At 36.0% G+C, this 26,403-nt stretch overlaps 1 long non-coding RNA gene and 1 other non-coding gene across 2 annotated transcripts in view; both read right to left on the bottom strand.

Moving 5' to 3' along the window:
• LOC145544458 (uncharacterized) overlaps positions 1 to 14,433 on the bottom strand; it is a 61,995-nt gene extending 47,562 nt beyond the window's left edge. Inside the window, exon 1 of the long non-coding RNA XR_014081438.1 lies at positions 14,347 to 14,433. This is a non-coding gene — a long non-coding RNA (uncharacterized LOC145544458). The remainder of the gene's footprint in view (positions 1 to 14,346) is intronic.
• A 9,790-nt stretch (positions 14,434 to 24,223) lies between these two features.
• On the bottom strand, positions 24,224 to 24,296 carry TRNAW-CCA (transfer RNA tryptophan (anticodon CCA)). Its single transcript has one exon. It is a non-coding gene; the product is annotated as a tRNA-Trp (tRNA).
• Between the last annotated feature and the right edge of the window lie 2,107 nt (positions 24,297 to 26,403).

The following is a 26,403-nucleotide window of genomic DNA, read 5'->3' as shown; positions in this document are numbered from 1 at the left end:
ACAAAGGTCTGTATAGTGAAAGCTTTGGTTTTTCCAGTAGTTATGTATGGATGTGAGAGTTGGACTTTAAAGAAAACTCAGTGACGAAGAATTGATGCTTTTGAACTGTGGTGTTGGAGAAGACTCTTGAGAGTCCCTTGGACTGCATGGAGATCAAACCAGTCCATCCTAAAGGAAGTGAATCCTGAGTTGATTCCTGAATTGGAAGGACTGATGCTGAAGCTGAAGCTCCAATAATTTGGCCACCCTATGTGAAGAACTGACTCATTGGAAAAGTCCCTGATGCTGGGAAAGATTGAGGGCAGGATGAGAAGGAGATGACAGAGGATGAGATGTTTGGATGACTTCACTGACTTAATAAACATTAGTTTGAATAGGCTCCGGGAGTTGGTGACGGACAGGGAAGCCTGACGTACTGCAGTCCATGGGGTCCCAAACAGTCAGCCACAACTGAGCGACTGAACTGAACTGAACTGTGGCTTTATCAAGTCCAAGCTTGTACTTTTCACTGTAGAACAGGCCGAGGCATTGGGACAAGGAATAGTGACTTATTCAGAAAGTCAGCAAACTGAGAAGATGGTGGACTGATGTCTGAAAGAATCATGTTAATTTGGCAGAGAATTCAGGCTTCTTTTATTCTGAAGAAAAAAGGGGAAGTGGGAAGTGTTACAATTAAAGCGTAAAGGCAGACAGCAGAATTCTTGGAGTCACCTGGCCTTCAAGAAGACATAACATTTCTTTGTTCTTGTGCTTGCTCACTTGGGCTAGATCACAAGGCTTCTGCAAAACTTCAAACTGTTAGCAGTTATTTTTACTTTACCAGTATCATCTCTGCCTATTTACAAGGTTTCTTGGCTGAAATTGAACTCATCTACAAAAGTAATAGCCATAATTAACCCAGGACCTTGGAATGGGAACTTTTAAAAGGGAACTTAAGAAGCTATATGGGAATAAACATTTCTCTAATATTTAATTCTTGACATGAAGGCCTGAAGAAATAGAATACATAGGCTAAAGAATAAGGTAGGCAGTTCCAATGTGGTTTAGTTCTTTTTTTCCTCTGTTATATTAGTATTATTAAAATTCATTAGTGAGTCTGATTTTCATTATATTTAGAATTTTGCATACATGTCCCAAAGTATTCTTGTTCATTTTTTGTTAGTTTCTAATTTGTCATATTTCACTATCAAACTTATATTAATGTTGTAAAATGAAGTGGGGGTTATTTCAGCTATTTTTATAAAGAACAGAAAGTCTCAATATTTTGTGAATATTAGAAAAAAATCTCTTGTAAAATCTTTTCAGCTAGAAGAATTTATTTCCTGTCTATTTCTATTCCTTTTATTTTTAATTTTAAAACTTTGTTAATTTATTTTTCAATTTTATAAATGCTTAATGAAGTATTTCTTAATCATTACATAATAAATAGCCATATTATATTGTATATGTTTTTAATCTTCTCTGAGTATTTAATTATAATTTTTATCTCTTGAGTAACATCTTTTGTAACATCTTGAGTAATATCTTTAAGCTTATTAATAGTATATGAAACATATTTGATCAATGTAGAAAATTCCAAAAGGTTAGAGAAACAAAGAAATATAATAATCATGCCCTCTCCAGCCACAGGTAAGAGTTTATTATGGAAATGTATTGTTATAGAATCAATAATACGTTTGAGCATATTTGTTTGTATAATATTTTCATTCTATGCCATTGTTTTTAATAATAGCTTAACACATGATCTTGTCCATGTAAATAAATTTCTTGAAACTATTCCCATATGTTAAGGTCATGTCTAATTATTTACCATTCAAATAAAACAATGATCATATAATTAAACCTTTGTGTACATATTTTGAATAAAGTTATGCCACCCTAAAAATGTATAAAAGAGGTTTAAGGTTTTCACTATTGCAAACAAACTCCAGAGGGAGTGCATAAATTTACAATTCAACTAGAAGCATGTGAAAATGCTAGTGTACCTAATTTTTTAAAATTTTATTTACTGCAATTAAAAAATAGTTATAGCCTAAATTCTCACTCTGTTGAAATTCCAAAAGACTTTCTTTTTTAATTTAATTTATTTATTTTTAATTGAAGGATGATTGCTTTACAGTATTGTGTTGATTTCTGCCAAATAACAAACATGAATCAGCCTTAAGTATACACAGATGTCCCCTCCCTCCTGAATTTTTCTTGTGTTTAAAAATAGTGGTAATTTATCCCACTTTTTTTTAAAGTTTTTTTTTAATCCATTTTATTGTTGAGTTTCACAAAGACAATGTAAAGTATTAGTGATAATTATTGCTTGTTTTCATTCCTTTGCCAATTGGCCACTTCAGGTTCTATTGGTCTCTCAGCATTAACTTTAGCATTTGCTGAAGTGTGGCTAAATTATGTTTTCTCTAGATATTGAATACTTATCTGGTGCTAGTATTTTTAGTTTCCTCCCTGGCCTCTAGTCCTGAGTCCATTTCTTTGTCATTTCCTCATTTTAATCCTAGACACTTTGGTCCCCAGAGCTCAGAAACTTCAGTCTGGTTTACCCTCAATAAACTTTTATACTGTTACCTTACTTGTCCAGAATCATTCCACCTCCAAGGGAAGAAATACACTTATACTGACTCTAGCTTCAAACTTTCATGTCTGTTGTCATTTGTCTGTTGGGAAGTGGCTAGTAGGTTGTAGCCAGCATCAAGAAGAATGCATTACAGCCTCAATTTAAACTTAAAAAGGGAGATTTTGGACAAGGATGTTGAGTTCAGTGAATTGGTCAGCAAAATGGGGATAATAAAAACCTTATAGATTTGTTGTGATGGTTAAATAAGATGTGTTTTCTTTCTCTGGTTTGGAATGTTTCTCCTCATCTCTCTGGCAAGATTCAGTTCGTTAGTTAGGTCCCAGTTGACTTATCACCTTATTTGTAAAATATTTCTCTGTGCTTCAAGTAGAATTTAATTTTTGCTGCCTCTGTGCTCTCACATCACCTTACTCATATGCACTTATCACATTATTAGCTATATTCCAGATTGCTGTTAGCTAGCCCCCGGATTGTAAGCTCTGCTTTTAAAGCCAATAATAAAACCTACTAATGTTTACAAACCTAATACCTTTCAACGTGTCTCGCATAGCACTGACAAATTCATTGAAATAGTTTGGATTGAATTGTCTCTTTTGTAGAAAAATCCAAATATTCAATCATTTTACTGTCAGAAATTTGGACAACTTTAATTTAAAGTTAGTAAAATAAAGTTACCTCAGTCAGCAAGCTGATTGTCCAGCCCTCTTCCCACCCCCTGCTGTCCTCTATGGGCTAACCTACCACGCTGACCAGAAAATATTCTCATTTGTTTTTCAGATGAAGTCCTCTTTCTCTTTGATGAAGTTGAAGACACACAGGTGGTGTATTTCCTTCTTCAACTTTGTGTTTTGGACATTCTGAAAACAAATATTACTATTTTTTTAACTGATATCCATTCACTATTTTAAATAGGTTATATTAAAATTGCTATTCAGTAAGCTATGATTTTTCTTCCTATTCCATGTCTGAATGCACAATTTGATCACTTTAGTATTGAATATTATCCAAGCAACAAAAGATTTTTAAGGAAAGTACTACTTCTATAAATTGATACATGTCTATTTAAGATATATATTAGTTCTACTTCTCAAAGGATGGTGTTTTCCGTATAATTACCTGATTTGGAAGAACTGGGAGTTTAGATCATGATATCTTATATGCAAAGAAAACAACAACTAAGATAAAATGCCATGATTTATTAAAATGACAAATAGTATGTGACAGATCCATTCACTTGGTAAAATCCTTTTGTTTTGGAAGATAACATGGTGTGAGAATAGCATACAAAATGGGTTTTTACAAAATAACAAGTGATACTTAGCCAGAATCTTTGAAAAATGTTTTTCTAGTTATCATTTATTAAAGTCTTTTAATATAGGGAAACAATCAGAAGGAAAATATGTAAACCTATTAATAATATGTAGGTACAGTTTTCTGGCAAAATTCAGTTATTAAAAAGTCTGCTAAAATATAGTGTAAGAACTGAAAGAGAATAGATCTTGTTCAAGGCAGATTTACAGCTATTGCATTTTTTTGCTTGTGTCAGCTAACCTTGGCAAAGAGAACCCTTTTGCTATTGGGGTGAAACCTGTAAATCTAGATTTTGTCTCCCTCATTCCAAAACCTTGTCTTAGGCCTTGTCACTTTCTTCATTCATCATTGCTATACTTAAATGTGGGTGAAATTCTAGAATGTTTGATTTGTATTGTATCTTCAATATTCTTTTCTAACTTCACTATATAAGTAATTGTAAGTAATAAAATTTCTTTGTTTATATATAGAAAAGACTTTTTTATTTTGAAGGTCCTACTTTTGTTAGTCTGTTGTTAAATTAAAAGAGCTATTTTTGTATAGCACATGTTAATAAAAATAATGCCACTAATTTTCATTTGTGATTTGTACAAATAACTGTTTTAACACTATGTACAAATTATATGCATATGTATATAAAAATTTACACAATGTGTGTATGTTTTATCTAAGTTGTTTACTTTTTATGTTTAAATATGAAATATATTCATAGGATATATATCATACAACATATATAAGCACATACTTAATTGCATGCTTAGTCCATTTAAATATATTTAAACATCTTTGAGCTGAATTTCATGAAAGAAATTGTGTCATGCTAAGAAATAAACTTTGTTGCCTTTCCTATATAATTAAGTTTGACCGTTGTACTTAATAAAGAAGATGCATTTTTCTTTTTAGCGGGAGTAGTTTATTTTTAAAGTATTAAATTAGCAATTATTTTAGTAATATTAACTTTTTCTTTTGTCCAGACTGAGGCACTTCACATTATAGAAAATAATATGTTCACATGTATGAGCATTTCTCAGAGACACTCACAAGCAAAACCACATACTCATCCATGCATGTGCAGGCACCAGTAGTATAAGTTTTACATGAAATTGGGAACTGTTACTTTTATGCTGTTTTGGATCATTTTATTCTTTTATTTAATGAATATCATGACATTTTTAAAAGACTTCAGATTTATATTAATTTAACTTAATTGTCATTTACACTAATTATGATGGAAATTGTAATTCCTAGAAGAAATTCTACTTTTCCTTTCCCAGAAAGTATCTTTTACAAGAAACATAGATTTTGTGTTATTTTCTGAAAGTAAGGCAAGCCTCAAAAATAGTATGAGTGTAATAGTTATCATAATGCTGTAAAACATCTTTTAAGCTTTTTAACTGGTTTGGACTACAGTTTTTTTGCTGTTATTATACATAAGGAATTATTTTTCTATATAAGCAAGGGAAATATCTATGAGAAAATGGTATCTATTCTAGAAATATTTGATTTGTTTTCATAGAAAGTTAATTTGTAAAAGCAATCATTTGGCTTAATGCATAGAGGATCAATCCTCACATTTACTGAACAGAAAATAGCATTCGTAGTTTGCATAATGAGATTTTTCTCATCTGCTTAGATAGATGCTTCTACAAATGGGTTGTATACATTAGGAAAAGAAAATAACTTTGTTAAATGCATCATTATAATATAGTATTTAAAGAAAGTCAATCTTTTTCCAGTTTTTTCCATCACACTAATCTATTGGTTAACTGATGTATAATGAGTATGGTCCCTATATGATAGAAGACTATAGAGATTTGCATCTAAAATATTAGAAAAAAGCAAACAAAAGTAAAATTCCCAGAAATTTACCATTAATTCATTTACTTTAAATTCAAAAAGCTCTAATTTGTTCTTATTACTATGAATAAACACTATCAATTCATTCATTAAAAAGAGAAACTTCTCTCAGTTTAAAAATATCTAGATGTGATTTTATCTCACCTATTTACCTTATGTCATAATATTGAGAAAAAAAAATCTTGTCAGATTTTAACTTTCATTAGTGTTATTAGCAAGAGCACAAAATTTGTTGACAGCCTCCCCCAGCTTACTGTGATGCCAGACAAAGAGATTTTCCCCACCACAGACACCATGCAGGCTATGTTAATAGGTTAGAAGCTCCTGATTTAGCTGTGTAATTCTATCCACATCTGGATAGGATTCCTTTTCTTTTGGGAGAAGCTAATGTTAGACTTGAAAAAGATCTAGAAAATATATAAATGTGAGGTTTACTGATGGGTGACTAGAGTTTCAGACCAGATGTCTGGTGGCTATCATGATGGGTATGACATGATGGAAGAGACTACAGCTTTGAGAATTAACCAGCTAATCCCAGACTCAAGTCTGTCACCTCCGTCAGAGAGGAGGTCTCAGCAGGCCTGCCTGTGAAAGCCTATTGCTGAAAGCCCCAAAATAGAGTGCTATGGATGGAAGTGCTTGGGCTAGGAATTCAGATCTGTATCAGAGCATGGTCAGTGGGTGGTGGGGAAGATGGGGCTGAGTCCTTGACTGCAACCACCTTGAAAAACTGCAATGCATTGGCTGTACATCAAGTCTTTGGTGAGTAAGGCAGCTTTTCCCCTGTGAGATATGCCAAATAAAGCCTTTGGAATTGCTTATGGTCAGGCTTGAAAGAATATCCATAGGTTATTGAACATGAAAGTGAAAGTCACTCAGTCCTGTCCGATTCTTTGTGACCCCATGGACTATAGCCCACCAGGCTCCTCTGTCCATGGAAGTCTCCAGGCCAGAACACTGGAGTGGGTAGCCACTCCCTTCTCCAGGGGATCTTCTCAACACAGTAATCCAATCCAGGTCTTGCCCTTTGTAGGTGGATTTGTTACCGTCTGAGCCACCAGGGAAGCTGATAGGTTATTGGTCAGGAGTTAAACTCCTCCACGGGACATGTTAAAACAAGGTAAATCTTTCTACTTCACATAAATATATTGAATAATGCAAACAGTGATTATAATTTTATTAAAATAGCACATATTTGCAGATGGGTAGATTTATCAGCCAGCTTCATGCCGGTACGAATTTGGATGTCAACAGCTTTCTCTCATTTTGTACCGTCTCTTTCCTTTACAGTCTACATTGGCAAGGTTTCTACAAATATGCAATTTTCAATAACTTGCTGGGTCTTCCTTATATTTGACATGGGTTCAGTTCATTACACAAGAGGCTCATCCACACATCTTTTTGAAATAGGTCCATTTCAATTTTTACCTCCTGTTGGAAATGGCTGAAACCAATGCACTGATGTTTTTTGGAGGTCCCTGTGTTTGACTGGGATTTCCCAGGTGGCGCTAGTAGTAAAGAACCTGCCTGCCAATGCAAGACACACACGTGGTTTTGATCCCTAGGTTGGGACGATCCACCAGAGGAGGGCATAGCAACCCAATCCACTATCCTTCTTGGAGAATCCCACGGACAGAAGAACCTGGAGGGCTACAGTCCATACATACCATAGGGTAACAAAGAGTCAGACACGACTGAAATGACTTAGCACATACACGACTTTGATTGAGTGGGTTTGTGAACCATACCCTTGATATCTTGTGACTGAATATTTAAGCTTTTGGCTTTTCCCAGTTTTAAGGGAAGAGATGTATGGTCATACATGTGTCCTTTATTCTAGAGCATGCTTTCCTAACAGTGACTCTCTTAAATTAGTATCTTTTCTGTCCAGATAGGCTGAGAATCAGCCACATTATCAAGTTCTGGTCGTATTTTCTTTTGCAATTGTGCCTACACTATAATTTTATTTTACTATAAGTAGTAGGAATAACCCAGACTATACTGTCAATAACTTGCTTGGAAGTCTCCTGGGATAAAGTTTATCTCCAAGTTTATTTACAAATTGTTCTTTACATATAACTAAAAGACACAACTCCATTAAACTTTCTGCCAATTCTCATTAATATGTTAATCACCTTCTGAGACCACACTAGCAAACACCTTTAATGTCCATATTTCTACTAATAGTATACTCATGATGATTTAGGTATTCCTTAAGGCAATTTAGACATTTTGTTGTGCTGCTCAATTCCTTTGTATCCCTTTCTAAAAGATTTGTTAGCATCCATATTGCTACTAAACGTTTGTTCAAAGAGCTCTGGGCTTTTTCTATCATGTTCACCAAATTCTTCCAACCCTTACTAACTACTTGTTTCCAAAGCCAGTTTTAAAATTTTTAGGTATTTGTTAAAACACAATCCACTTCTGATACCAAAATCTTTGTTGCCTTTTTATTCCTATCATTGTAATTACCACTAACTTAGTGGACTACAATAATACAACTTCATCTCACAATTCTGTAATTCAGAAGTTGGGTGGTATCTGCATCAAAATCAAAGTAACAGCAAATGTAAGCTCTTGTATGAAGGTCCGAGGGATCATCCATTTCCAAGTTCATTAAAGTTGCTTGCAGAATTCAGTGCCTTATGGTTGGGTTGTAGGACCTAAGTCCTCATTTTCTGCTGGTCATCAGCCAGGAGCCTCTCTCAAATAACTCAGGCCACCTGCAATTCTTGTCACATTGACCCTTTCTTCTTTGAACCAGCAATAGTGATTAAATTTTTCTCAAGCTTCAAAATGCTCTAATATGCCCTTCTTCTGTACCTCTTTGCCTCCAGCCAGAAAAAGTTTTCTGCTTTTAAAAGCTCATGTGATTAGATTGAGCTTACACAGACAATTTAGGATAATCTTCCTATCTTAATGTCTACAAGCATAACTACATTTGCAAAGTTCTTTTTACCATGTAACATAACATAATAACATGTCCTGAGGGTCAGTGAGTGGACATACTTGTTCAGGGAGTCATTATTCTGCCTTTCACACTGGGGATATGTCTATGTGTATATGTGTGTGTGTATATATACACACACACAACCATGTGTATATATACAAACATACATACACATATTCTTTTTCTCTTCTCTAATGCCAAAAGGCAGTTGTACTTAGCTGCCTGGTCTTATCTTTAATTTTTTTTCTCCTCACTTTTAAGTGAGCATTTTTCTAATTTTTCTGTTAGAGAAATTTGAATTAAAGAAATTTTAATCACTCTTATAAAATAAATATCAGATAATAAATTTTTATTAATTAAGCCAAAATCAATGATGAGCATAGGAAACAAACTAGTCTATTATTTGGTCCTGAAGTGCAAGTGTGAAAACAAGTCAATATATACCTATATATAAAATAGTATTGGAATGAGAAAATATGTTTTGAATATCACTTATGAACATGCCACAAATACAGACTAATAAAATTCTGTAGTATAGTACATCAATGTAAGAAAGAGCTTTAGATGTTTAAGAACTATAAATGAAAGAAGCAAAATAAATGAGGTGTAGCTAGTCTGAAAGTTATACACTGGCAGATATTATAATATTTTTAGTAACTATAAATAATAATTTTTAAATTCCAGTATTTCAGTTTTTTTAATATATTGTGTCATGGACTCAGCAGTTTAGGTAGAGAGCTTAATAAAAGTAAATTATTCTATGGAGGTGCTTGCAAAATGTAAGAAATTTTCATAAGCCACTTCAAACTCATAATTAAATTCAAACTGCCAGTAGAGTTGGACAGAGATACTTAGAAACATTTTCTTTGCAAAATTAAAGAGTAGTGAACATATCATTCAGTACAAGCATTTGCTTGATGTTGGTATAATTATGATTTCTAGAACACAATATCAAAACATAGATTCAAGAAATTAGTATTTTCAGGTGCCAGCCCACAAGAAGCATTTTCTTGGAATATTGAATACATTAAAGTCATAAAATTGACAGACTGGATAACTTTCATAACCAGAATTTAGGTATACTGTTTGCATTCTTAAAACATTTGAGGGATAGAATTCATTTTCATCTCTTCAATTCCATCTGTGGTAGGCCATCAGAGCATCTGACTTGCCTGCTCCCCAGAGAAATGCTAAAATTTATCACTAGCAGAATCAAAAATCCCAGTCCTCCTGAGGGAAGCAACTGGCCCAGGTGTGACATTTATAGTAGGAAATGCCTTTTGCCGCTTTGTAATTTGAATAAATTAGTATCTTTAGTAAATTATTTTATAACCTCCCAAAGGATTGCAACTGTATTTGTGGAATTATAAAAATCCTTTGGTAGCTACTGCAAAATTTCCTCTAAAATATTAATGAACAAACATAGTGCAAACATAGCCCTACCAAGAATCCAAACTATGAGTTAACTTACCAAATGAGTGTGTAGGTAGATGACAATGGGACTAGTAAGAGACTATTAATAAGGCTGATGGGACCACATTATGTGAAATTATGTTTCACTTTTTGGTCGGTGTAGGCTTCAATTCATGAAATAAATTCGAAGGCTGACTCCTACCCTGCTATTGACAGTAAGTGGCAAGAGCTTTTATAGGCTGAGAGAGGCAGCTCTATGCAGAAAAAACAGTCAACTTTGACAGTTGGCTTGAAATTGGTCATAGGTGGTCTGACTAGCATCATCTTGATTGTTTTAAGTATAGTTAATTTTTAGTTCCACAGTCAGTTTGTTCCCATCTCCTTGAGGCCCATTCTCAGAATTGTGCTGGCTTCTGTAATGGCTTCCCTGATAGCTCAGTTGGTAAGGAATCCATCTGCAATGCAGCAGACCCCGCTTCGATTCCTGGGTTGGGAAGATCCCCTGGAGAAGTGATAGGCTACCCACTCCAGTATTCTTGGGCTTCCCTTGTGGCTCAACTGGTAAAGAATCCACCAGCAACGTGGGAGACATGGGTTCGATCCGTGGGTTGGAAAGATCCCCCTGGAGAAGGGAAAGGTTACCCACTCCAGTATTCTGGCCTGGAGAATTCCATGGACTGTATAGCCCATGGGATCGCAAAGAGTCGGACACGACTGAGCAACTTTCACTTTCACTTTCTGTGATGGCTACAACCTGGCCGTCATGTAGTTAACTTCTTCGTCTAGTGGGGGTTTCAGTACCTATAAGACAGCTCATAGAATATAGCTCAAGTATTGTCTATAGCTCTTATGGTTTGGTCACTAAGTCGTGTCTGACTCTTGTGATCCCATGGACTGCAGCCTTCCAGACTCCTTTGTCCATGGGATTTTCAAGGCGAGAATACCAGCGTGGTTTGCCATTTTCTTCTCCAGGGGATCTTCCTGACCCAGGGATCGAGCACAGATCTCCTGCGCTGCAGGCAGATTCTTTACTGACTGAGCTACCATTATTATGATTTATCATATTAACACATGTTTTTATCATCTTTTTCCATTTCAATTAAGATTTAGTTATTTGAAAGTCAGTTCCTGAATTTGATTTACATTATGATGATATAATTTTAAGATTTCTCTCTGTTTTTCTCTCTCTTTGTTTCTATTCTGTATCACTTTCTCCTTCTCTGTGTCTATTCTATAGATTCTTTCATTCTTCTATTAATTTTTAAGAAACATATATCAGTTTGCTAATATGATGGTAGTACTTCAACTGGAAAACTCCGAGAATTGTATCTTGAGATCTCTAGAATAATTGTCACAAACTAAAACAGAAATACCACAGTGGGTAGAAATGGTTACTTCTAAAGCAGGAATGCTGCATCTTTCCGATTCAAGGGATGAGGAAGCATCAATCAGCAAGAAGGAATTTAAATCATTGCATGTGCGCAAAATGATGTCCAGTTCTGTATCCAGGTCTTTATTTCTGTTCTGTCTGAAATTATGCATCCAATGAACTTTTGAGACAAGTTCCTACTCATCATCTTAGTCTTTCCTTGCAGTAGGCAAGGTTTCAAATTGGCTCCAAGATTCCTGCCTCCTGTTGACAAGCACTTTATAATTCCCTCTCTTTGAGTGTGGGCAGAATCTGTGGCTATGATGGGACTGGCATTTTGATGATTATTTTACATTATATAAGACTGGATTTTAGCAGGTTGGAGATTCCTCTTGCTTTGAAAAAGTAAGCTTCCATATTGTGAAAAGACTGTGCTGCTAGGACTTGATTGTGCCCTATGGGAGCTGAGAGAAGCACTCAGCAAGAAGCTTGAGAGAGAGCAAATACCACAGTCTTACCACGGAGAAATTCAACTGTGCTAACAATCTAAATAAGCTTGGGAAATGACTCTGGGCTCCAGCACATCTGGCTGATGCCTTGATTTCAACCTGGTGAGACTGAACAGAGGACAATGTCAGGGATTTCTGGATGTCTAACCTACAAAAAATTTGAAAAAAAATAAAATGAGTGGTGCTTTAAGCCATTAAGTTTCTTGTTAAATTTTTTACATGGCAAATAGAGAGCTAATACACTTTTCAAATGCCAGCCTATCATGGAGTTCTCTTATATTCCTTAATCTGAAATATTCCATCCCACAGAGTCATATCACTATCTATTATGTTGTCTTGTTTATTTTTTTTAAATTACATTTATTTTTCTATTTAATTTTGGCTCTGCTGTGTCTTCATGGCTGCATGGGCTTTTTCTCAGCTGCAGCAAGCAGAGGCCACTCTCTAGTTGTGGCACGCAGGCCTCTCACCGTGGTGCCTTCTCCTGCTGCAGAGCATGAGCTCCAGGGTGCACGGGCCTGAGTAGCTGTGGCTCCCCAAATGGTTTCTCCACCACTGAGCAACCAGGTAAGGCTCCTCCAACCCCACACCTTTTTTTTTAATGAAAAATTTAATATCATCTGAAATTATATATTTTTTGGTTGAACAATTTAAATATCTAATGGCTAATGATACTTGCATTCTTTTAATGCATCAATTTTTATGCACTATTCATTTAAGCTTCATGTAAGGATATGAAGAAACCAAGATAATTTATGCATTACAGGGGCTATTCTGGGACAGTGATATATGTTAAGTAATCATTTCAAGATCATATAATTATCACTGGAAATATTTGGATTTAAATCCAAGTTTTTCTCATTTTGTCACTCGTCTTATTCTGTCCTAATGTATTTCACATTATTATAAAAGTTGCAATTTAACTTATTGCTTTAGTCTTCTTATTGCATTTTTCCACACAAAAACTAAAGTAAAAGATAACAAGTTTATGATTTCATTTTGAGCCAGGTATTTATTTTTAATCTTTCATGACAAAACATCCTTTCATTTTTAACATAATGATTGAATATCCAAGATATATTTTCTTATGAAAAATAGTTGACATTAAACTTTTAAAGCAATAAAACCCAGAAAATACAGAGAAAATTGAACACTGTGAAGATCAGTTGCAAAATTGTTCTACTATATTGCAGTGGGATCTCAAAGGGTTTTGTCTGATAGTTACAACATGAAACAGCAACTAAAACATAGGTAGAAATAAACTATAATATATTATGAATGCAAATTATTTACTTACTATGAAAATAATTCATGCTTATTGTGGAATCACTGCAGATGGTGATTGAAGCCATGAAATTAAAATACGCTTACTCCTTGGAAGGAAAGTTATGACCAACCTAGATAGCTTATTAAAAAGCAGAGACTTACTTTGCCAACAAAGGTCCATTTAGTCAAGGCTATGGTTTTTCTAGTAGTCATGTATGGATGTGAGAGTTGGACTGTGAAGAAAGCTGAGCGCAGAAGAATTGATGTTTTTGAACTGTGGTGTTGGAGAAGACTCTTGGGAGTCCCTTGGACTGCAAGGAGATCCAACCAGTCCATCCTAAAAGATATGAGTCCTGGGTGTTCATTGGAAGGACTGATGTTGAAGCTGAAACTCCAATACTTTGGCCACCTCATGCGAAGAATTGACTCATTGGAAAAGACCCTAATGCTGGGAAGGATTGGGGGCAGGAGGAGAAGGGGAAGACAGAGGATGAGATGGCTGGATGGCATCACCGACTCCATGGACATGAGTTTGGGTAAGTTCCGGGAGTTGGTGATGGACAGGGAGGCCTGGCGTGCTGTGATTCATGGGGTCGCAAAGAGTCGGACACGACTGAGAGACTGAACTGAACTGAACTGAACTGAACTGAAGACAACCTTTCTAAGGAAACAACAGAGACATCAAAAATTCAAGTGGAATCCCAACAAATAAGAGGTGGCAATTATAAACATATACTATAAAATTTCAATATTTTTCTATATTTACGTTAATACAAATAGGTTTATATTGCACATAATTTTTAGAAGTTTTCCCAGTTTATTGTATACATTGACTTTTTATGTATTTATCTATATTGCTATACTAATACTTATATTTTATTGTCAAGCTCAGGAGAATTTTATTAACAATTAATTTGCTTAATTAAATAATGTACCACTAATTAACACATGCATGTGGATAAAATTCTTGTAGGTAAAGACATGAGCACCCTATGTATTCTTCCTGTATGATAAATTTCTGAAAGTGAAACTGCTGTAACAAGAGGAATATAAACAAGTAAGCATACACACTTGGTAAAGAGTCTACCTGCAAGACAGGAGACCCGGGTTCAATTCTTGGGTCGGGAAGATCCCCTGGTGAAGGAAATGGCAGCCCACTGTAGTATTTTTGCCTGGAGAATTCCATGGATGAGGAGCCTGGTGGGCTACAGTCCATGAGGTCACAAAGAGGCAGACATGACTGAGTGACTAACACACTTACTAAGCATATGTACACATGTGTGCATATATTCATATGTATATATACACATGTATGCATTACTTCAGTATACATATATACTGAAATGGTTTATGCAATTTTCATATCAACTATATTACATTCATATGTCACATCTAATCATAACCATTGTCACTTCTATTGAAAACTGACATTTTCAACATCTCTACTATCCACTCAGATGTTTTTATTGTAAGTGCTAAGTCATTTAGAAGTGTCTGTTGCTTTTTTCATATTCTTAGTTTTTTCCTGAAATCTTTTTGGGGATATTTTAAATGGAATTAAATTTAAAATGTACGTATTTTAAAATTTTATTTAATTTTAAATAAAATTGGAGTATAGTTGATTTACAGTGTTGTGTTAGTTTCAAGAGTATGGCAAAGTGATTCAGTTATACATATATATATGTATATATATATATTCATTCTTTTTCAGATTATTTTCTCATATAGGTTATCATAGAATATTGACTAGAACTGCCTGTGTTATACAGTAGGTCCTTGCTGGTTATCTATCTTATATATAGTAGTATGTGTATGTTAATCCTAAACTCCTGATTTATCCCACCACCTGCCAGCTTCCCCTTTGGCAATCATAAGTTTGTTTTGCAGCAACATTGATGGACCTAGAGATTATCATACTAAGTAAAGTTAAGTCAGACAAAGACAAATACAATAATATATCACTCATATGTAGAATCTAATTTTTAAAAAAGTGATACAAATGAACTCATTTATAAAACAGAAACAGACTTACATGTAAGGAAAACAAAAATGAAATTTCTTTTTTTTCACGATTTTTAGACACTTTTAATATACTGAGGATTTAATTTTTTTCTCTGCTGTATACTTTTAGTAAATATTTCTAAATCAACCTTTATTCTTTAAAGACAAACATTAAAATAAAAATACTTCATTACCAAATAAGGTGTAAGAGAATGAATTGGAATTAGAAAATCATTAATAAAATATAATATATTGAACATTAAAGTAATGCATATTATCATCACATTCATATCTATTTCCTTTGTAGATATTATTTTCAATAATATCTACTGGTCTTTCTGAGGTGGATTTTTCTACTTGAGCTCTAGCTACCATCTCTTTTTACCTTCCCATGAACTTTGTCCATTTTTTCTACTCTCTTGTCCTGTAATTACATGCTATCCATATCTATTGACTTTATTATTGTAAAATATCAAGTTTTACAAAAAGCAATTAATCCACAATACCAAAACAGTAAGAATAACAATTGAATGATATTGAGGAGGGGAAATCTATGGATTGATTTGTTTCCCAATAATGAGGAAACTGAGTTGTCTGACTCCTGATCAGAATCTTACTGGTGATCTTTCATGCCCAACCACAGGAGATCAAAAAGGCTTTATACATTAGGCTTCATGGGCGAAAGCTGCCATTTCCACATCAGATTTACTGCATGGCCAGTGCATTGCAGTCTACAAGAGGAGTTATAGTCAAGGACTGAAGTTCCCCTGGTGGGCCACCCCTTATGCATATTTGAATCCCAGTCCTGAGCCTACATTTGCAGGGGCCTTCCCAAGATACTTCTGCTAAGGACAACTCAGAGGGGGAGGAGAACCTTAGAGACAGTTTTTCTCCACTCTGACTCAGCACTCAGTACTTTTCCATTTCTAACCCTTCTTCCTGTCCCCAGCCTGAAAGTCTATAAACCTGCAGGGCCCTTCTAGAAAATGCAATCCAACGAATGTGATAGAAATTTACTGCCTCTTCCGACAAAGAAGCTAGTGTGTTACTAGTAGGAACAGGAAAGACAAAGGTAAGAATATGTCCCTCTCCCCTCCTCCAGTTTTTCCAGTCGGCCTTCTGGACTCCACATTGGAAAACCTGAGAGAAGCAGCTGATAATGTTCAAATGGGATTTGCAGAGTTCCAACGTCATTATTGCAAAACAGAGCACAGAGGATGTCTCCCTGGTCCTGTTCGTGATTCCAATTGTCTTGCTGTTCCCGCTGTCTTCACTGTTCACTGAACCCAGGGTAGGCAAGGCATGAGCTAAGAGCCTGGAAGGAGACCTGAGGATCCATAGGAACTGCAGGTATGTTTATTCTCTCCTGACTGGCACCACAGCCATAACATAGCCTCTCTCCTGGCTGACACAGCAGCCATAGCAGCAGCTACAACATAACCGTAATGGAGCCATAACATAACCATGATGTTGCTCCAATGTAGACCCAATGCAGCAGCAGCCAGGGCTTTCATGGTGAAACTTATACAGGCATACCAGCACAAAGTAACCTATGACCAAGCAAGTACCTCGTGATGCGCATGCTCAGTGCTATAAGCTATCTCAGCCATTGCACAACCAGGCATAGTCATTGTTTACAGAACATGTAGGGAGAGGGCATGAGATCATGAGGCAAGAGAGCCTGACTGGCACCATCTTGTTAATTTCCACACAGAGGAGAAGGACTGGAGCTGAGAGACAATTATTTAATAATGGGCATACCACTGGCCGTTAACATAACATTGATCGCCTTAAGTTTTAATTTTCTTATCATCAGTGTATGTGTGTTTATATGTACACATGTGCATATACACAGAAACACATATATGCCTTATACTAGGTTAATAAATTTGTTGGAAACTAAATGTTAGGGGAAGTGCTTAGGACATTTTAATCAAGAAAAAACATTTCATTTGTAATATTTACAATAGATAAAGATGGTGAATCATTGCACATTTTGCTGTTACATAGCTCACTTTTTTTTCAAACAAAAGAATAATTTCTAGCTTATATTATACTTATACTATAAGAGTATCAGTAACCATGAGATATAAATCAACATTGTGACTTATAGGAAGTTTGGTCTGACAAGACAGATATAAATTAACTTTGTGACATACAAAGTTTGGTCTGATTATATATAACATAGAAAATTGCAACTCTTCTGGAAAAATCTTGAAATCTGTCAATACATAAATATGTACTTGGACTATACATATACTTTTATTTTATAGAAAATAGATCATTTGTATACATTAGGTAGGAAGCCTTGGTAATCTAGAGGCATATCATAAGCTCAGTCTGAGGATTAGCTAATTTGCATATTTGTGAATGGAATGCTGCAGATAAACACATCCTGCATAGTAGGTACACAATAAATATTTGTTGAATACATAAATAGGAAATATTATAACTGTCCATTTGCATATTAAAACTGTTCTGATACATAGAAACTATATGATAAAATCCTTCCAATCATAAATTCAAAAAAACTTCTGTTGGCAAACACTGAGTGATCAATGACTGTTAGCCACGGTGCTTGGGCCTTTTATGAGAAATACAATTTCTCATAAAAACTGTAAAGATCATGTGGCCAGTTGTTGACAGTGGCAGAGTTTAAATTTAAGTGTATTTGCATCCAAAGATAGGGTTCTTGATTACTTATCCCACCTTCCTGCACCAATGTCATCTCAGCATATGCCAAATTTTGGGCTATGTTATCTAGTCAGTAATAATAATAAGATTTTTATTTTGTTTTGCTTTTGGTACTTAAACTGAATATAAAATTTGTAAATGGTTGATTTTCAAAATATATATGTGATACAGATCAACAAGGTTAAACTTTTCTTCTCCAGCACTCCAAAAACTACTGTCTTTTCATTCAGTTCAGTTCAGTCACTCAGTTGTGTCTGACTCTTTGTGACCCCATGCACTGCAGCACTGTCAGGCTTCCCTGTCCATCACCAACTCCTGGAGCTTACTCACATGCAAGTCTGTCGAGTCTGTGATGCCATCCAACCTGCCATCCAGCCATCTCATCCCAGTTGTCCACATCTCTTCCTGCCTTCAATCTTTCCCAGTATCAGGATCTTTTCCAATGAGCCGATCCTTCGCCAAAGTATTGGTGAAGGTGGCCAAAAGTATTGGATCTTCAGCTTCAGCATCAGTCCTTCCAATGAATATTCAGGACTGATTTCTTTCAGGATTGACTGGTTTGATCTCCTTCCAGTCCAAGGGACTCTCAAGAGTCTTCTCCAACACCACAATTCAAAAACATCAATTCTTCGGCACTCAACTTTCTTCATGGTCCAACTCTCATATCCACACATGACTGTTGGAAAAACCATAGCTTTGACTAGATGGACCTTTGTAAACAAAATGATGTCTCTGCTTTTTAATATGCTGCCTGAGTTTGTCTTTTTTCTTTTTTTCTCCCAAGGAGCAAGAGTCTTAATTTCGTGGCGGCAGTTACCATCTGCAGTGATTTTGTAGCCCTGGAATATAAAGTCTGTCACTGTTTCTTTTGTTTCCTCATGTATTTGGCATGAAATGATGGGACCTGACGCCATGATCTTAGTTTTTTGAATGTTTAGTTTTAAGCCAGCTTTTCCACTCTCCTCTTTCACTTTCATCAAGAGGCTCTTTTGTTCCTCTTCACTTGCTGCCATAAAGGTGATGTCATCTGCATATCTGAGGTTATTGATATTTTTCCTGGCAAACTTGATTCCAGCTTGTGCTTCATCCAGCCCAGCATTTTGCATGATGTACACTGCGTGTAAGTTAAATAAGCAGGGTGACAATATATAGCCTCGACCTACTCCTTTCCCGGAGAAGGCAATGGCAACCCACTCCAGTATTCTTGCCTAGAAATTCCCATGTATGGAGGAGCCTGGAAGGCTGCAGTCCATGGAGTTGCAAAGAGTCGGACAGGACTGAGTGACTTCACTTTCACGCATTGGAGAAGGAAATGGCAACCCACTCCAGTGTTCTTGCCTGGAGAATCCCAGGGACGGTGGAGCCTGGTGGGCTGCCGTCTATGGGGTCGCACAGAGTCGGACACGACTGAAGTGACTTAGCAGCAGCAACTCCTTTCCCAGTTTGGAAACAGTCTATTGTTCCATATCTGTTTCTAATTGTTGTTTCTTGACCTATATACATATTTCTCAGGAGGCAGGTAAGGTAGTCTAGTATTTCCATCCCTTACTGTCTTTTGGGGGATGGTATTTTATGTGTATGTACTCAGTGATGTCTGACTCTTTGCAACCCCATAAACTGTAGCCCACCAGGCTCCATCCATGGAATTTTTCAGATAATACTGGAGTGGATTGCCATTTTCAGTCAGAGCTCACTACAGGATGATGGAAAATGCATCATGAAAAAGGCATATTCTTCATTCATTGGTTTCAAACCAAATAAAGCATTTAAACCAAGGGATATACTGATTAGGATGCCAGGGTAACAAAGTGCTTCCCAGGTGGTGCTAGTGGTAAAGAACCTGCCTGCCAATACAAGGGATGTAAGAGACACAGGTTTGATCCCTGGGTTGGGAAGATCCCCTGGAGGAGGGCATGGTACCCACCCCAGTATTCGTCCCTGGAGAATCCCATGGACAGAGGAACCTGGTGGCCTATGGTCCATAGGGTTGCAAAGAGTCAGACATGACTGAAGCAACTTAGCATGCACACAAGGAAAGAAAAAAAAGAAAGTAATCTAGAAGTTTAGCCTCTGATCTTCTTGACATTTTACATATTTTATAGTGTAACCAATGGAAAAACAGGGAACTCTCGCTATGCACAAAACAGGGACTTTCATTTAATGCTGCCTTCTTAACAAGATACAGTGATTTCACTTGGCCAGCACCTATGTTGTACACAGAGTAAGCAAGAATAATAGATTTGATGCTATTGTGAGGAATCTTGACTCAAATTTCATTTTTATTTCACTCTACAGCCTAGAGAGGTATCAGAGTCACCACCTCAGAGAATACTGGAAAGAAAAGTTAGATTTGTGTAATTTACTTGCAACTCCCCCCCCCCCACCTTTTACTGTCTATTGTCCCTATCTTTATATATTTGTGTGTGCACACATGTGCACTTGCCCTCAAAAACCTTCTTACTTACGATAATTATGTATGTATAGCAAGTTGTTTTAGTCCATATTGGGCCGCCATAAAAGAATACATTACTGGGTGACTTACAAAAACAGAAATTTGTATTCTCACATTTCTGGAGGTCAAAAGGACAAGCTAAAAGTTCTAGAATGGTCAGTTTCTGGTAATAGAGATCTTTTTGGATTATGCATGGCCACTTCCTCTCTGTGTCCTTATGTGACGGAGAGATAAAGGGAGAGAGACAGAGATCTCTGATATGTCTTGAAAGGGCACAAATCCCATAATGAAGACCTCACTTCTATGATCTCAACTATACCTAATTATATCTTAAACTCCTTATCTCCAAAAACCATCACACTGAGGGTTCAGTTCAGTTCAGTTGCTCGGTTGTGTCCAACTCTTTGCGACCCCATGAACTGCAGCACACCAGGCCTCCCTGTCCATCACCAACTGCCAGAGTCTACCCATACCCATGTCCATCGAGTCAGTGATGCCATCCAATCATCTCATCCTCTGTCGTTTCCTTCTCCTCCTGCCCTCAATCTTTCCCAGCATCATGGTCTTTTCAAATGAGTCAGCTCTTCACATCAGGTGGCCAAAGTATTGGAGTTTCAGCTTCAGCATCAGTCCTTCCAATGAATATTCAGGACTGATTTCCTTTAGGATGAACTGGTTGGATCTCCTTGCGGTCCAATGGGCTCTCAAGAGTCTTCTCCAATGCCACAGTTCAAAAGCATCAATTCTTTGGCCTTCAGCTTTCTTTATAGTCCAACACTGAGGGTTAGGTAGGGCTTCAATATATGAATCTTAGAGGGACACAATTTAGTTCATAATACATGTAGTGTTAAATTTTAAATTTCTTATTAAAACAAGTAAGTAACCCTTTCACTTATCATTTTGTCAATTTAAATTTGTTAACTCTCTGGGATATATATATATTTTTTAACAGAACATGCATTTTTAACAGGATTAAATTTATCTATGTTATTTCTAGATTATCTAGAAGATACTGCACCTGAGTTTCACTTAGAGTATGTGCTTCCATTATTACCTATACTCGTAAAACATTATTTTTTTGGTTTCTGTCTGGATATTCCATAGGAAATGACAGATGTGGCCTAATTCACATATAAATTGCCAGTTCTGGCTTTGTCTAATTTTATATACTCAGGTGAAATGTTGAAATATCAGAATTAATTTCCCAGAGGCATTTTCAAATTTATAAAATATATGCAAAATCACAAAGAAAATAGAGATTTCTCAGTGAAGACTAAGATTACTGCCTGTGTGGTCCCTTCATTATTTCTCACTTCTGAAAGAATAGCTGGATTTAAAACAGTTAAATTTTTATCAATACTTTTTGTAATGTTACTTATTTCACTTTATCTCATTCATTATATTTAATCCATGATAATTATTAGTATTTTAATCTTGACTTTGAACTTTAAATTCCATACAGAAAAGTGGAGTTTTGTTTTTTTTTTAAATCACTTTCATACAGATATAACTTATATACTGTGGAAGTTTTAGCAGCTATATAACAGACACAAAACACATGAGCATGAACAATTCCAGGTCATTTCTTCAACCAGCTAAGATTCTGGGACTATCTTTCTCCAAAAGTTGGAAGGAAACCTGAATGTCAAGTTTTTATGCTCCAGTGTTCATGTATAAGACACAGAAATCTTCTCTAAAATCTTATTCAAAAACGGTGATTAATTGAAAACAGAGGAAATTGAATTCCTCTCAATTTTGAATAGTATAAATAATTATTTATAATTATTTAAGGCTGTTAAATATTACCATAAAATTAACAAATTGGAGGTGAGACTACACTGAGCAGAGAAATTAATTCATTCAGATCTAATGTCAATGCAAGGCATAATATTATGAGAAACTTACTAAACATAAAAAATTAATAGTTATTTGAAACTTTTCATAAATTTATAGCTAAGTTTAAATTTAGACTTTCCAGGTAGCTCAGTTTTAAAGAATTCACCTGCCAATGCAGGAAACATAAAAGACATGAGTTCGATCCCTGGGTTGGGAAGACTCCCCTGGAGGAGGAAATGGCAATCCACTTCAATATTCTTACCTAAATAATCCCATGGAGAGAGGCATTTAGTGGGCTACAGTCCATGGAGATGCAGAGAGTTGGAGGCTGCTAAGCAACTGAATACACACACACAAATGTAAATGTATTTAGAACAAATGAATAATTTCCATAAAAAAAACTAAAACATTATGTAGTGACCCTTGCCCAAATCACAACACAAAATACAAAGAAAAAAAACTGTAATATAAAAGTAAAAGACAAAAAAGAATGAATTTAACAGATTCGGTTCTAGAAGAAAATCTAAACCACAAAAAAGCTTAGTAAGATATATTATCTTGTTGACTATAACAGGAGAGAAGTACAATTTTACAGAAGACAAAAGATATGGGTTTTAAAAGTAAACAATAATGCCTGGAAACATCACAGCAATAATGAATATGAGTTAGCAAAAGGAGAACTACTTTCCACAATCTTAAAACACTTTAAAATACCTAGGAATGTACAAGGCTCATGAAATCGCTTTCTAAAATGGAAATATTACACATCTTATTCTTTAAGGAAAGCACTATGTGGAAGAGATTGAATACCCGGAAAAGATATAGTCAATAAAGGAAGTTCTTAAACTATACAATCAGGGAGAGGAACAATGGTGTAATTTAGAAGAAGGGTTAAATATGGCAATCTCTGAGAACAGATAAAAAGGCTTACATTTATGGTAATGTTTCTAAGTTTGTAAGGAGCACAGGAATTTGTGAGAAATTATACAGAATTGCTCCAGTTATCTCATAGAACTGAGAAATGGCACAGTTTTCTTTTGAAAGTACAGTTGTGGTTTCTAGTACTGGGTATTGTCTTTGGAACAGTGCTTGAGGAATGAATGAAGAAAGGTATGGGGTAAAATAAATGATTGATTAATAGTTCTGAGGTAACTGTCTAGTTTGAAATCTGGAAATTTCTGTGATGATCTTCTAGTTAAATGATTTTCTTCACTTGCATATAGTAATGCAGATCTAAGACTGCAACAATTATCTACGTTTTCTTTTTCTTATTTTTTTCGCTTTTTCTGGGTCAGAGCAGCATGAAAGCTAATTAGGAAGCCGGCCAAAGAATGTGTATGTGTAGTATAGAATGTGGAACTTCTGTAGTGACTCAGTGGTAAGGAATCTGCCTGCCAATGCAGAAGACATGGGTCCAATCCCTCATTGGGGAAGATCCCATAGAGAAGGAAATGGCAACCCACTCTAGTATTCTTGCCTGGAAAATCCCATGGACAGAGGAGCCTGGAGGACTATAGTCCATGGGTTTGCAAGAGTCAGACAGGACTTAATGACTAAACCACCAGCACCAATTTAGAATGCAAATAGAATGGGAGTCTAGCTGATTTATATTCTTAGAAATATTGAAGGATCAAAGGGGCATAATTTATGAGGTCTAGAATCTGTGACTGGGAGTGAGAAGAAGATTCTCAAAAACTTATAAGGTTGTGGCAAAGATGGTAATGTTGGATTTTAATGTTTATATGGTTAAGCTGCCTTTGAGAAGGACAATATTTAGGTCAGTGTCTCCCAATCTGTGATCAGGAGAGCTAGAGTCAGAATGGCTTGTAATTTTTGTAACTATGTGAGTGAGTGAGTGAAGTCGCTCAGTCGTGTCCAACTCTTTGCGACCCCATGGACTGTAGCCTACCAGGCTCCTCCGTCCATGGGATTCTCCAGGCAAGAATACTGGAGTGGGTTGCCATTTCCTTCTCCAGGGGATCTTCCTGACCCAGGGATCGAACCCGGGTCTCCTGCATTGGAGGCAGACGCTTTAACCTCTGAGCCACCAGGGAAGTCCTTGTAACTATGTTCCAGGGTCCTATTTCAGACCAAATGAAACTCTGAGCATGTGGGGATCCCCACTGTTAACATTAGGCCAAGACTGTTATTTGTAAACCATACATGAAATATCACTGATAAGCTATGACTAGTAAAGGCATAGAAGATACTGAAGTGAAGTTAATTGGAGTTTGAACATTATAAAATCGTGAAGATGAGATTCTAAAACAGTAAAATTTTATACAGCAGTGATAAAAATGTTGGAATGAAGAGAAAAATTATAAACACAAGAATTAGTCTGCCATACACATATACACATTCTTTTCCTTGCAATTTTTGAGGATATAGTTTATTGAGGTAAGATGACTGGATTAAACAATCTGAGAAAGTTGGAAACCAATGAATCAGAGATCAAATGAAAAAGCTCAGAAACAAGGGCTGAACTCTACAGAGCATCCACTGTTTCATTCAATAGGTATGTCTAGTTCATGATTAATGTCACAGACTTCGATATATAAGAAGGTTCACTACTCCAGAACACCCATAAATCTCAATTCATCATTCTATCATCATTGCCCCATAAGTGGCAAAATGAAAAGTTCAGCATGGTATTGAACTTTTATTCAAAATTTAAAGGAGGTAAAATAAATATTGAGAAAGAATGACGTGAGGCCTATTTGTACTTCTGGAGCAACACAGCAGAAAACAGAGAGATTCTGGAACTAGTTGCTATTATGAGCCCTCTGGTAAGACCAATAGGTATTCTGAATACACCATGACAAAATCCAGACTTATTTCGTACTCCATTTACTGTTGTGAAGATGTGCATTATTTGGTTCTTTTCTTACACAGAATTAGATCAGGAATATGTAAGACTAAAATTCAAGAGTTTGGCAGCCATGACTTCATCTGGAAGGGAAACCAAAAATCAGAAATTCAAAGGCAGATGCATTTAACTTTCAAATGGGGCACCAGTTACTGTTAGCATGACCTTTCATTTTCAGTTCTCTCTGGTGTGGAAAGAAGTGTTTTGCATAAAGGAAACATGAGGTTTGATTGATTATTTGGAACAGAGGAGAGTATGTATTTATAAGGAATTAAACAAACAAAAAATAATTGAAATCACATATCTATGGACTTCAAAGACCTTGGATAGTACTTAACGAAAGGTATGTTTTAAATATTAATGTCAGCTTCAGAGAGCTTTTCTTTCTTTTTCCTCTTTTAATTTCTCAGTATTAGAGCTTTCCAGACAGAAAACATAGACTGAAACAATTAGTTAATTGATCTCATTCAATTTGATTAGACTTGCTAATAGGAGGGTTCCATTGTGTTCAAGAATTTTGGATTACACTAGACTCCATAAAAAATATCTTCATATTTCAGCCTGTAAGGGTATGTTTGTACTTGTGAGAGACAGAGAGCTAGAAAGAAGAGGAGAGGAGAGAGGGGAAAACAGGGAAGTGGAAAATATAGATATGCATCTGATATATGCACACAGTATTTCCTGTCCAAAGTCTATGACTTCTTGTACTATTGGGTACCTTGGTGATAAGCTTACTGAATAAGGGAGGTCAGTCACTGAGAGTTAAATTTGCTGAAGCTATTTCAAATCCTGGATATTTTGTTTGACATATCTACTTTCTGAGACTGGCCTTAGCTCTGATGCTTCCCTTGTGGCTCAGCTGGTAAAAATCCACCTGCAGTGCAGGGGACCTGGGTTCGATCCCTGGGCTGGGAAGATCCCCTGGAGAAGGGAAAGGATACCTGGCCTAGAATTCCATGGACTGTATAGTCCATAGAATCACAAAGAGTTGGACACGACTGAGTGACTTTCACTTAGCTATGATATTGTAGCCGTAAACTGTTGCAGTGCCCTTTGCTGTGTATAGAAATATCAAGTGATTAATACATAACCAAAATTTTCATAATAATTTGATTCAGTTCAGTCGCTTAGTTGTGTCTGAGTCTTTATGACCCCATGGCCTGCAGCACGCCAGGCTTCCCTGACTATCACCAACTCCCTGAGCTTCCTCAAACTCATGTCCATCGAGTGAGTGATGCCATCCAACCATCTCATCCTCTGTCATCCCCTTCTCCCCCTGCCTTCAATCTTGCTCA

This window comes from Giraffa tippelskirchi, chromosome 4, assembly GCF_054371585.1.
Source record: "Giraffa tippelskirchi isolate mGirTip1 chromosome 4, T2T-mGirTip1v1.2.pri, whole genome shotgun sequence".
NCBI lineage: Eukaryota > Metazoa > Chordata > Mammalia > Artiodactyla > Giraffidae > Giraffa > Giraffa tippelskirchi.
Note: the sequence above shows the minus strand (reverse complement) of the source record. Positions and strands in the feature narration are given on the sequence as shown.